Source organism: Notolabrus celidotus, chromosome 10, assembly GCF_009762535.1.
Source record: "Notolabrus celidotus isolate fNotCel1 chromosome 10, fNotCel1.pri, whole genome shotgun sequence".
NCBI classification, from domain to species: domain Eukaryota; kingdom Metazoa; phylum Chordata; class Actinopteri; order Labriformes; family Labridae; genus Notolabrus; species Notolabrus celidotus.
In genome coordinates, this window is record NC_048281.1 from 20,981,798 (window position 1) to 20,995,234 (window position 13,437).

At 38.9% G+C, this 13,437-nt stretch overlaps 1 protein-coding gene across 1 annotated transcript in view; it reads left to right on the forward strand.

Annotated features, from left to right (window-relative positions):
- Positions 1-3,719: 3,719 nt before the first annotated feature.
- The window catches only part of edar (ectodysplasin A receptor), a 51,662-nt gene continuing 41,944 nt past the window's right edge, over positions 3,720-13,437 (forward strand). Inside the window, exon 1 of the mRNA XM_034693282.1 lies at positions 3,720-4,015. The gene's annotated coding sequence lies outside the window, so the exon portion shown is untranslated. The remainder of the gene's footprint in view (positions 4,016-13,437) is intronic.

Below are 13,437 nucleotides of genomic sequence, written 5' to 3' on the forward strand. Positions count from 1 at the left end.
ATTTTATGTTGTGTTGCCTTATCAAATAATCCCTAATCTCATCATATCTAATCTTGTTTCATCTTTTTTTCTCACAGTTCGACTCACGTATCTCAGCTTGCTTGGCATTGTATTATCTCATAGATGATTAATGTCACATTATCTCACATATCCCGTCTTCTTCTACCTAATTTCACCTTATGCAGTTACATGTGTTTTTGTGTTCCTCCATCCATCACAGTAAACACATGTTTTGGTTAATATGTGTTTTTGTTGGGCGTGCAGCAGAGCAGCCATCATTCTCTCAGCAGAACTCATCAGTCTTCTTGTTATCCCCTCCTCATCCTCTCTTTATCCTCTCTTCTCATCTAATCTCTCCTCCTCTCATCCTCCTTTTCAGCCAGGAAGCCCCTGGATCGACATCAATGAGCCAAAAGAAGGAGACAGAAGAGACAGAAGAGACAGAGGAGAGAGAGAGAAAAGTGAGGACGATTGGGAAGGAATGAAGAAGTAGAGAGGGCCAGAGAAAGTGAAAGAAAAAGAGACAGAAACAGAGAGACAGAGAAAGAAGACTTAGTTCGATATAAAGAAAATAAAGGGGGACAGAGCGAAAGACAAAGACAGAGCGACAGAGAGGAAGAGTTAGTAATTACAGGACTCCCAGTGTTTTCAAAGCCCGGCTTTTATCTCACCCTTCCTGTGGCTGAGAAAAGGAGAAGGAGCGGAAGGAGGGAGGAGGAGGTGTGGGGAGGAGAAGAGGAAGACTAAAGTCCGAGCTTTGGTCGGACTCAGACAACAGGCACCAGTCATCGACATCACACACACACCTACACACTCACAAACACACTCTCACTAATTTATGGCTGCTGTTTCAAAGACATTTTATAATTTGAAGCACGGTGTGTGTGTGTGTGTGTGTGTGCGTGCATGTGTGTGTGTGTGTGTGTGTGTGTGTGTGTGCGGCTTGTAGGTGGGCTTCCTGTTTGATACTTCAAAAGGGATTTAAAGAGATGTAGTATCTTCTGTAATCCTGCAACTTTCTCTGACTAAACAACAATATCATGAATTGTGTGTATTGTTAATGATGTGTGAAATGTTTTTGCTGCTTGCCTCATTAGTATTAAAAATGTTGAGAATCGGTAGCAGAGGTAGTTTTAGTGGCACCATTATTACTACTACAATAGCAAAAATTGTTAGCAGTAGTAGTGATAGCAGCTATAATAGCAAAAGTTAACTTAAATATCATTTACTGTACTTTAATTCAAAAATATACATTGTTCATGAATGTCAAATCTATACTTTATTCAAAACCAATTGGTTTCTGTGTCTCAATTTTGAAATGTTGCAGCTTAATTGTCAACAAAATGAGTAACACTGGATTTTGAATATTTTCTGATAATGATCATTTGGACTCTACAAACTTCTGATGAGTTTTTTTTCACTATTTTCTAAAAATTAAGTATGAACAATATCTACAGATTAAGCCCTGTGATAGGTTGGCGACCTGTTCAGGGTGTACCCTGCCTTCCGCCCGAAGCCAGCTGGGATAGGCTCCAGCCCCCCGTGACCCCTAACGGGACAAGCACAAACACTGACTGCACTGAGTATTCACACATTCAACCTGTGGAGGTATGAGGAAACACTGATAAAAACAAAACCCATCCAGTTCAATACCTTTTTATTGACATGCTCTAAAATGTAATAAACTACTTGAGTGTGAAACTGCACAGATAACTTACAAAGCACAACATAACTTACTTCTTGGCTCTTTTAGAGCTTTTTTTGAAACTAGAGAGAGCCAGTATTAAAGCCAGTATAAACTCAGGGGAACAGCTATTTTCAATAAAACAGGTAAAAAAAAGCAGAACTGTGTATCTGTCAAGGAGATAAACTGTGGAATAGCTTTGATCAGGAGTCAAACATGTGTTGCTCACTAAGTACATTTTAAAAAAATGTTTAAAAAATGAGATGAAAAGACAATACAAAAACTATTTGTGATGATTTACATTTTTGAGAGGATTGGAACTTATGGTTGTGTGTCGTGTTTGCTTGGTGCTTCTGATTACTGTTATTTTAAGTAGGAAATGTTTGAAACTTTGTTCTGTTTGTCCTCTTTGATTCACTATAATCCCTAAATGCATCAATTTGAAAATGTCTTATAACTTCTATGTGTCTCTGGTGGGGAGACATTGTTAAAGTTGACTGAACTACAACTACTTCTGTTACTAAAACAAAGAAAGTACAAACAACCAATGTGTAGTATAAAGCAGGGGTTCCCAAAGTGGGGGTCAGGACTCCTGGGGGGGGGGGGGGGGGGGGGGGGGGGGTCACCAGACACTAATTGGTGGTTGCACGATTTTTTTTTTTTTTAAGTTCATCTAAAATATAATTTGTTACCATTTCTGTAAAGATATATATTTTTAGACTGATTCATTTAGAAATAAAACCTTGCAAATACATTTTCTTTCAGCATCAGTAGGCCCGGTTAATTCATAACAGAACAGGAAACACAGCCACATGTGCATGATGTAGGTGGCTACTTTTTCTGCAGACTAGCTAAAGTAAGTATGAAGCTACATTTAATCACTTCAAGGGACCTATATTTTGGGGATCATGGGCCGAAAAGTTTGGGAACCCCTGGTATAAAGCACTATATTTGTCAATATGTTCCAGAAGTGCTGGTTTACTGTACTGTATTACATCTATAACTATGTTGATTTTAGTGATACAGATAGTGTCTTATTCAACAAATGTATCCTTCTATGAAGCATTACAGTACAGCTTTACAGTTCTGGAGTGACCCAGCACTTGGTACTTTGGTAATTATTGTGGTGATGACAAGTTAATTGTTGATGATGATAATGGAAGGTCTTAAATTGTTTGGTTGCTTCATTGTAGATGTTCCTTATTTTACTATGAAAAAATTAATACAAAATAATAACAATAATCCTTATTTACTTTTGTGCATTGCCTTCACACTGCTTGGCAGTACCTGCATCCAAATGGACTTGAAGCACTTTGTTACTCTTACAGATCTTGTTTCCTCTTGTCTAGATCTTTGCTTGTGTTGTTCTTGTTCTCGTGTGTACATCGCTTTGGATAAAAGCGTTTGATAAATGAAATTGTAACATTGTAAATGCAAAATCACACATCTTTTTAGTTATGAATGGTAAATGTGCGAGTGCTTTTATCTCAGGAGTCAAGCACGTTTCATTCTGTTGCACTCTGGACATTAAAACGGTGAGCTCTCTGGGTGTTTTTAAAAGTAAACTTAAGGCTTACCTTTTTAATCTAGCATTTCATTTTTTAATATTTGTTTTATTTGTATTATTATTTTAACTGTTATTATTTGAATCATTGCTTTAACATATATTTATCTTATTTAATTATTTATTTATCTACTTATTTTTTGTATTCACCTGATCTTGTTAATGCTACCTTATTTTTATTAACTTTTCTTTCTACTTTGACTTATTTTATTCATTTTACTGTATTGATTTTATTTTATTTTTAACTATTTTATTTATAATCCTGCCTTTTATAATTTTTTACCATTGCTGTTATTTTCTGTCTCTGTTATTCTGTGAAGCACTTTGGGCTGCATGTTTTATGTATGAAAGGTGCTCTATAAATAAAGTTGAGTTGTGTTGAGTTTCATTCTGCTGCACTACCTGCCTGTGAACACTGGGTGGCGCAGTTGAGTCGTAGCCTGCAGCGTGTTAATTGTCGCCGTGGACTCCAGTCTACCTGAGACACGTTAATCTGTTTCTCATTCAGGGCGGAGGAAACTTCGCACTTTTTTTTCTCATCAAGGAGGAGCCTGCAGACACACCGACACGCTCCAAAGTGGAGCTTGAGACACACAACTTACACTTCATGGAGTAAAAACTCACAGACAGCCATACCCTCGGCGATGCTTCTCCGACACAACGCGAGAGAGAGATTGATCACTGATCACCAGGACTGATCGTCCGCCGGCAGAGCCCGCAGTGCAGCGGAGACAGCAGAGCAGTGCGCCCCCCTCTCTGAGCTCCAGGTAAGACGTGTGAGCAGCTTCGCTCTCAGGAATGCTGGGACGGATTGCTGCAAGACTTCGGGAAATTCCTGAGCAACTCTTATTATGCCAAACAAACATGTGCTTTACTGTAATTTAACTTTTGTGAAAAAAAAGATGAACTGTAAGGAAATGTTGGCTTCCACACAGACATACTGGGGATGCATGACAGAAGAAGGAAATACAACTAATGAGATTATAATCTGACTACTCATTTGAGTCAAATTTAAAAAGAGAGCTCAAATTGGTTACCTAAACTTTTAGACATTAAAATGACATGTAGGTCGTTTTTTTTTTTATCACACTGGCTCATGTCAGCTAAACAAAGTGTATGCTACATCTCTGGATATGAAGATTCATTTTGCAAAGTGCAAAAGCTTGGATTACAACTGCTGGCATAACTGTTTGCATGACTTTAATCTACATTTAACCTGAAATGTTGTTCTGAGCTGAGTCTGTGTGTATCCCTAAACACATCCTGAAGTGTGTGAAAGGTTCTGTACATGTTGCTGCAAAGGTTGTAGCCCAAGGAGGAAGAAAATGAGCTTGATTCCCACATCGCGAGCTTCACTGTGAGGCCTGGATTGCTTTATGACAAGGCTTTGATTTTTAAATCCCAAAACATGCAGATGTAAACACCTGACTTAACTCTCTTATGAGAATAGACAACTAAAGCATGAAGTAGCAAAGGATTTTGGGTAGTTATTGTATTGTTATAAATGAGGTTATTGGAAGTGATGTGTTTGGGAGTGTGCCTGTGACTCTGGGTTTTTAAAGTCTTTGTATTCGAGAAACTTTGCGCTTGTGACCTTGCACACCTTTCTCTTTCTTTCTGCATAATTGTTTTCTTGGTGCCGCCTGACTGTCCCGGGCCCCGGGGCCCCCGGGGGAAGTCCTGCCCGCAGACAGGCAGCTCGGCCCGGCTGGGGACATGCCGGGTCCTGCCGAGCCTCTGAAGTCTGCTGGCTGGCTTTGAACTGTAGCTGCTGGAGGTGGAAATCAATCCGTCTCTATCCTTCCCCCCCTTCTCTCTCTTTCTATCTCTCTATCTGTGTCTCTCTCTCTCTCTCTCTTTCTCTTTCCTTGCAGCCCCCAGCACAGCGTCTCCCCTGCCATTGAATCTTTCATGTTCACAGGTAGAAAGGCAAAGGAGACACAGAGAAGAAACAGGGGAGGGAGTGTAACTCATCTTCAAAAGAAGTTCATATGGTTTCTGAGGATTAAAGGGATGAAGGTGAAAAAAGGCTCACAAAGCCAGCGCCTGTAGTCATGATCATCCCTTACTAGCCTGAAGTGAATAGATAATTTGTTTACTTACTCACTTAACGCTGCTCGGTACTAGAATTCACACAATGACCCTATTTATCCTGGAGTGATGTCATAGAGAGGAAAGTGTTGTGTTTTTCTTGTGAAAGTTATTGTTGAGATTTATGTCACAGCTGATTCTAATCCACGCTGCATTTCCATTTCCCCCCGTCGAGTAATTTATAGAGCTCAGGAGGCCTGTTAGAGTTCCATGTTTCATAATGCTTCACACATCTAAGATGAAATTCCTCTAAACACGTCAGAAACAGTTTACTCATGGAAGCAAAGTTATTTCAGCTCATTGGGTTATTACATTTAATTTATGGCAAAACTGCTTTGTGGAGGCTTTTATCCCAACTGCTGTACCCGATTTATCAACATGTGCACAACTGCACATCTTTCACGCTGTGTATAATGTAGGATCGTAGTAATTGTCTTTGAGAAAAAGACTTTCAGATTTACAGGGATAATCGATCCAAGGGAAGATAAATCCAAAGTAACTCACTTTTCACTGTCAAGTTGATCACTGCAGGGATACTGACAGTCATTTTCAGGGATTTTATTACATCTGGAAAACGTACAAAATGACTTCACTCACATACTTCTTTCTCAGAGTAGTTTAGTTAGACTTGGCATAAAAGTTGAACCACAGAAAAAAATATATATAGCTCCTAAAATTTTATTTTTTTCAGTAGAAAAACAAAAAATTCATGCAATGAAGTATAATCAGAGTTAACTGCTTTGTGGGACAAAAATACATTTATTTTGTTTGTAGCATAAATAACTCATTTGAAATCTATTTTATTTGAATCTCTAAATACTAGTCAGTGACATTTCATTTTGCTAGCTATTCTGAAACTATTTAGAAAAAGACTCACTGATGGAATAGACATGACACTTTTTTCATATTTTTCTACACATGCTGAATAGGAAATGTTCTGCTCTGTTAATGCACATTTTTCTTAAAAAAAGAAATACGCCTCCACTAACATACTGATATCTCAGCTTTCTTCCTTATGCTGTGACAATGAGTCACCACGACAGACAAGGTATAGAGCCCACAGATCTTCAGGAGTCCCTGTGGGCTTTCAGCAGGTCCCCCACATAATGAGAGGTGGCTGCATTTCATTATATTTTAATTACCATGCAATAATCTCTGCAAGGCAAAATGAAAGGAAAAACAAAAAACTTTTTTTAATCATAGGTTTCACTCTCACCACTATTATTTCCCCATGCACGGTGCAGACAGTTTAACAAAGCAGTACTAAATCAACGGTTGAAACCTCTGCATGAAGGCCCCTGGGAGTAAGTGTAATCAAAATGAGGTTTGTGGTCTAATTTGTGTCTGCAGTACTTTAGAGATCTCTGTGTGAGGAACTTACTCCATGTCAGTCATGTATTCCTTCTATACAGAGTCTCACAATTAATGACCTACACTGTGGAAAACAGAAGTCTTAAGTGAAGTTTGAAAATATCAGCATTGTTGAGTTTGTTCTTTTAGATAAATGTTAAATTCAACTCTGTTGTGTTGGCTGCTGCTTAAAGGAACAACTCCTGCACATCATTGCCAACTTTGTTCCAAACTGTGTTGTCTTAGGCTTTTTGGTTGAGACAATTAGGTTGATGGGAAGCTGGCGAGGGATAATAGTGTTGGTCAAGGCCTCTTGAACTAGTGTGTAGGATCTGGGGAGACAGATCTGCATTGTTGCACATAGTGATGACTTTAAATTTATGTTGCATAAAAAGGCGTGAGTACTGCTGTTGTTTTGCAAAGTTCAATCCTCTATGTAATTTTCACTTCAAAGATTCCTCAGACCTCACACTGAATCTATTTATCATGAGTAGCTTGTGGTCAGATAAGAATTCTACGACAGTTTTAAGTACACTGTAAAAAAAATCTTTGCAAAAAGTAAAAGCAAATCAAGTTTTGGAGTTGAATCGTCCATATAAAATCAGTCTCTACTTTAGTGTGTTTTCTTCATCCTTCACATGTTCGTTAATGGGTTTTCTGCAGCCACTTAATGCAGGTTAGGATGAAGGGGGCAATGAAATATACAGCTTGATTGTCAAAGATTAGGCTTCCCACCTACATCCATTACAAAATAAACAGAGACAGAGACCGGGAGACACGTTCTGCTTCTGCAGAGCTAAAGAGGGGAACAAGGGATCAGGGAGAGGAGACGATGAAAGACAGATCACCGGCAGGCAGGGAATCAAAGGGCCTTCTGACTGACTAGAGCTGGGATAGGTGTGTGTTACTGCAGAGTGTGTATGTGTGTGTGTGTGACTTCTTTTCATGTGCCCTAAGAGTTTGTTTTTCCTGCGCACAGAGTGGGAAGCTGACACTAAGTCTGTAATTAAAGCAATCAAAAGATGAAGAGAGATGAAGAGACGTTACACGCACGTGCACGCACACACAAATGCATACAGAGACACTTTTCATTTAGTGTCATTGATGTTAAATTACAGTAGGTGTGTTTCTCCGCTGCATAAAAAAAAGATCTCCCCCTCTTTGAATATAAAGAATCTTTTGATTCTTTCCGTCTCTACCGACACTTCTTTCAGCGGAATACGTTTAAATGAATCACAGTCTTTAGATGACATCTGAGCCGTCATATCTCTGTGTGTCCCAGTTACAGCAGCACTCTCGTCTGATTTGTCAATTCGAGCTAAGCATGTTTTGACACTCCTCTGCAAATACATTTCACACTGATAAACCACGATGCTGCAGCAGGAAGGAAATTGAGTAAATGGATATTTAGTCAGCAGATGAGAGCCAGCTGCCGTCTGAGGTTTGCGTCTGTCTCCAAAGTTGGAAATCACTTTAATCACTGGTTTATTTTCACATCAAAGTCCAACGGTAATCATGTTGCATATTAGACTTATCTGTCTCTGGCTCATTTAGCTCTTGACAGTGGAGACTTGATGGCTACTTTGTCCAGTGAGTTTGACTTCCTTCAGCACTGATGAAGACCTATTAGCCTGGAAAGGTGCCAGGAGGATTTGCAAATATGCCAGTAGTCGTGCAGTGAGTGAGCCTCATTTGCAGAGCTGTGAAAAATGATTAATGTAAATTCTCATTTTAGTGCTTCTGTATCTCCTTTTAGTTGTTTTTGGAGGCTCTCTGTCGGATTCTTTTCAAGGTGAAAGCGGTTGGTCTGATTTGAGTGACAGCCCTGCTGCCTCCCTTCTATTTACTCCCCAGCTGCCTCCAAATCTTAGAAAGGAGACAAAGTGCCAGCAGCACATTCCTTCTTCATAATTCATCCTTTAAAAAAAAAAAAGACAGACAGGGTACTTATAATTACTTAAAAGTGGATTGACAGTGGATTGGCCAAATTCTTGAACACACACTTGGAATTATTATTGAAACTTTGATGCTTTTCAGGCAGAGTAGGAGAAGTATTTTTAGATGATTAGGGCCACAGTTAATGACATGGTATTACACTGAATGGAATTGCCTGATTCTTTTTGCCAGTGATTATAGTGTTTTTTAAGATGAGCTTCTCTGATAATAATGTCCTCATTATTCAGAATTCACAATTGTGGAGCTAAGAAACTCTTGTTGGAGAGAGTCTTGCTTGAGAGGTGAGCCCAGACTGTGTTGATGTTGACTATGAAGTTACAGCAGTAATTGTTGGCTCCTTTTGTCAAGTAGGAATGCCAACGTTTTCGCAAGACAAAACAAGGCATCACAAAAAGGTGATCCCATAACTGACTTATTTAATATGATTCAACAGCTCTCAATTTGGCCAGAGAAGTAGATTAAAGTGAGACCTTTAAGATATAATAAATATGGTTAGACTTGATAAATCTGGTCTAAGATTACTCCAACAATACAAGAGTGGCTCAAAAGAGAATCATATATACATGAAATTAAAAATAGATTAACCCTCCTGTTATGTTGCGGGTCAAATTGACCCTTTTTAAAGTTCAAAAGTAAAAAAAAAAAATGTTAAAATTATTTTTTCGGTATGAAACGTCTTTTGCTTGGCTTAATAGGTCAAATCAACATATACAATTAAAATGGTTCATTTCACATTTAAGGCAATATATGCCTTCCAAACCAGCTAAAAACAGCCTAAAAATCTGGGAAGCATGTGACAGAAGAGGTGTCTTGTGTTCATTTGTCAACATCACTTCATAAAAAAAATTTAATCAAAATAAAATAAACAAAAATCTGTCATGTTAAACTATTGCATTTATATTTAAGTCTTTCTAATGTACATTTAAACAGTTTTAACATGAATTTTCATTAAAAAAACGAGTGAGTTATCCTCATTAAACCATTATCTGTGAGGATTAAAGAACATAATTGCACTTAATTAAATTCATTGATTTAAATGGTTAGTAATGGAGTAAACAATGAGATTTAAAAAATGTTTATTGGAATTTTTGACAGTTTTGGATAATTAAACATGCCCCGGGTCAAATTGACCCAGGAACGTTATTGCTGTTCCTGAGAAACTAATATAACAGGAGGGTTAATAAAAAAGTTTAAACAAAGTTTTACTGGATGGAGATAGTATGCAAAGAAACAGTGCCTGAAATAGGACGAATAGAAGTCTGATAAGTTCAGTCACAAAGTTACACAAGTGTTGGCATCACTGGCAGTAGTATTGTCAGTGATATTTAGAGGTAGACAGCACTAGATATAATGCAAGTAAGAAAGCATGTGATGTTAAACAGAATTATACATTTATAATAATGAGAATTGATACTTCACATGATGGTAATGTTGTAGTGAATGTCATATACAGATGGTGATGATAGAAAACTTTGTATGTTGTACTGCTTCCTAAAAAAGGACCTTGGTGTCTCTTTTTTCAGTGAAAATAAGAGAAATATTAAAAGTACAATGTTGTAAAGTTTTGATGTATATTTTTAAGTTTTCAACCAAACATGAATTAAGTGAAAAATCAGAATATAAAATTCAAAAGTGGTGATATGTTTATGCTCGGAGACCTGGCTCTGCTGTTTCACTGAAAAGACTTGGAATTCCCATCACAACTGTCAGAAGACATACCACAGGAGACAATAAGAGGCACCATAATGTGTGTGTAAAGATAAACATATATGCTAAAATGAGTCTTGTCACTGTGTTTTTTCCCTCTTTTTTGTTTCACCAGAGCTTTTTGAGGTTTAAATGACACACTGCAGACACTTGATAGAGGGGAAGTCCACAATGTTAGTGTTTTTTGCTTCATGTTTCATCTGTGAGCCCATAAGGTTGAAGTTTACCATAAGATCTGATCATTAATCTTCAACTGTCAAAAGATCCCAGTGTAGAATTTGATATTTTTATGGCACGTTTTCTGTTAAACATCTAATTTTGTCTCTCAGTGTCTGGATGGATGGCCTAATTTACCTAGCTCCTTATGTGCTGCTGTTATATATCTAAGTTTGATTGGATTTGCGAAGATGTATCTTCATGGTGTCTTAATGAAGCGTGAAGCCTTTAAAAACATACAGCTCATACTTTTACAGGGATGATCTTTACTGTGTGATAGTTGGAAAACTTTCTTTAGACAGACATCTGTATCATGTGAAGGAAAGCTTACTATCTCTTCTTCTGTCAGGGGCTCAAAGATGGTGAGTTTGATATACTTGCTGCTTGGTTGTCTGGAAAACACCAGGATTTAGGGTGTTTTACATGCACACATCCCCTTGCACGTACACACACACTCACAAGCAGAGTGAGTAACATGTGTTTAGGATCTTGCTCGGATTTGGCAGGTTGAGCCTTGGTCTATAAAAGGATAAGAATAACAGGCTTTTTTAGGGATACAGCTCCTTAGCACAGCATTGATTAACTGTGGGGCTTGTTTATGACCTGGAAGCTAACATATTATATGAGTGTGTGAGAGTGGGTTTAGGGTTGGATCAGGTCTATATCTTGTTTAGAGGATGTTCCCTATAGGGCCTAACGGATGTTTAATTTAGAGTAGGCTGATAGTGTCAAGGCGAGCCGTTTGTGTGTTGGCGTGAATCATCAGCCACCAGCAGCTCCAGCCAAACAATATCAGCATGTGCAGCCCAGGTTTAACATTTATTTGAACAACAGGCATTAATAGCATATGTTGTTTATGGATCCCCAGATTAGGAATAGAAAATATAAACAGACAATAAAAGGAGGAGGGAAAAAGTCATAGAATTAAGTAAGATTTCAATGGAAAACAGATTTTCCATCCAGAAATACCAAAACCAGGACGACTGAGACCCCTGGATCCACATGCCGCTGATTTAATCATCATCAGAAATTAAGTGCAATGGAAGAGCCCACAAAACATACTCTTACTATTTTCTTCATTCATTTTCTTTTTTTGGTTTGATTCTTGGCCAAATTCTGTTGCCACTGATTGGTCTTTTACTTAACCAGGCAGGAAGTGATTACAAACCGACATAATGAAAATCTCTTACAAGGTTAAACACAGATGGTGGAAAGCCAATTCCCCCACATTCCTTTGGTAATGACATGAAGATAGAAAGGAACAGAGCGATCAGATACATTAAGTAAGGGAAAAAGAGGCAGACATTATGAAAGAGCAATGTTAAACACTGCTAACACCAGGGCTGGGGGTTTCCCACAGCTCCAAGATACCAAATGTATCAACATAAAGAGGCCGCGATACCATAGGTATCACATCACATTGATGTCCTACACAGAATTCACTACAACAGCTGTTCTCTACTGCTGTGAATAACCGCTAAGACAGTTTGAAGGACCCTACAACTAAAAACTAGTACTCCCAAGCAATTAAAATAATTGTATCTAAATAATTACAGATTTTGTGATTAATAAATCGCATTTTATTGCACGGGCCGCACAGTGGTGCAGTGGGTAGCGCTGTTGCCTCACAGCTAGAAGGTTCCTGGTTCGAATCCCCGGCCGGGCGGGTGCCTTTCTGTGTGGAGTTTGTATGTTCTCCCCGTGCATGCGTGGGTTCTCTCCGGGTACTCCGGCTTCCTCCCACGATCCAAAAACATGCTCAGGTTGATTGATCACTCTAAATTGCCCGTAGGTGTGAGTGTGTGCATGAATGGTTGTCTGTCTCTCTGTGTTAGCCCTGTGATAGGTTGGCGACCTGTCCAGGGTGTACCCTGCCTTCCGCCCGAAGCCAGCTGGGATAGGCTCCAGCCCCCCGTGACCCCTAACGGGATAAGCGGTCAAGATAATGGATGGATGGATGGATTTCATTGCACACATCAGTATTGTGAAAAGAATTTCATTAACTAAATGTTAATTCCCAAACTAGCCTTCTTCACTGTGATCACCTTGTGCCCCTCACACACACAAACCATTGCTTCTGGACACAACTGTTTGTCTTTTATAAGTTACCATGATTGTTTTTATCCTCTCACATCGGTTTTCACAGCTCGTGAACTGCAAGTGTTGGATGGTTATTGTGAAATCTTTTGTGGGTATGTGACTGTGTATGTGTATCACAGTAGTGTTTGTGTGTAGAACCTTTCCTCATTACAGGATGAATCAATTGTGGATGGTTGTTGTTCTCTCTGATGGATAATAACATATGTGAACATATATGGCCAATGTTCTTGCTTTACATCTGCATACAGCTAATGCACTAGAGTTTGTGCAATGAATTGATGAGTTGGGACCAAGTGGCAACCTCCAGTTTTACACTATGAAGCCCATGCGGAAGTGTTATAAACTGCAACTCATTGATAATCCATTTGAGGCTGGCTGCAGAAACACCGGAAACCACATAGACGCCAATTCAAAAAAGACGATCTTTGCAGTATTAATAAACATGTTTACAGCCTGGTTCAAAAAACGGCTTGGCTCTACGTAGCTAATCTCTCTATCTGCACACACTGTACAGGGATTACGTTTTTTTTAACGCGATGGTTCAGAAGATATTAAGATTACGAGTTTTTGCCCAAATAAGGACATGACTGACTTGACTCCCAGACGGGAACACATAGCTGTTGGCTAGGAGCCTCAAACTCCGCCCGTTTGTGTCACACTATGCCTGGTTGAGTTCCGCATTTCCAATATGGCAGCGTTCAGGAACAGATGGGTGACGTCACAGATACTACGTCCATATTTTATACAGCCTATGGTTGGGACTGCCTAG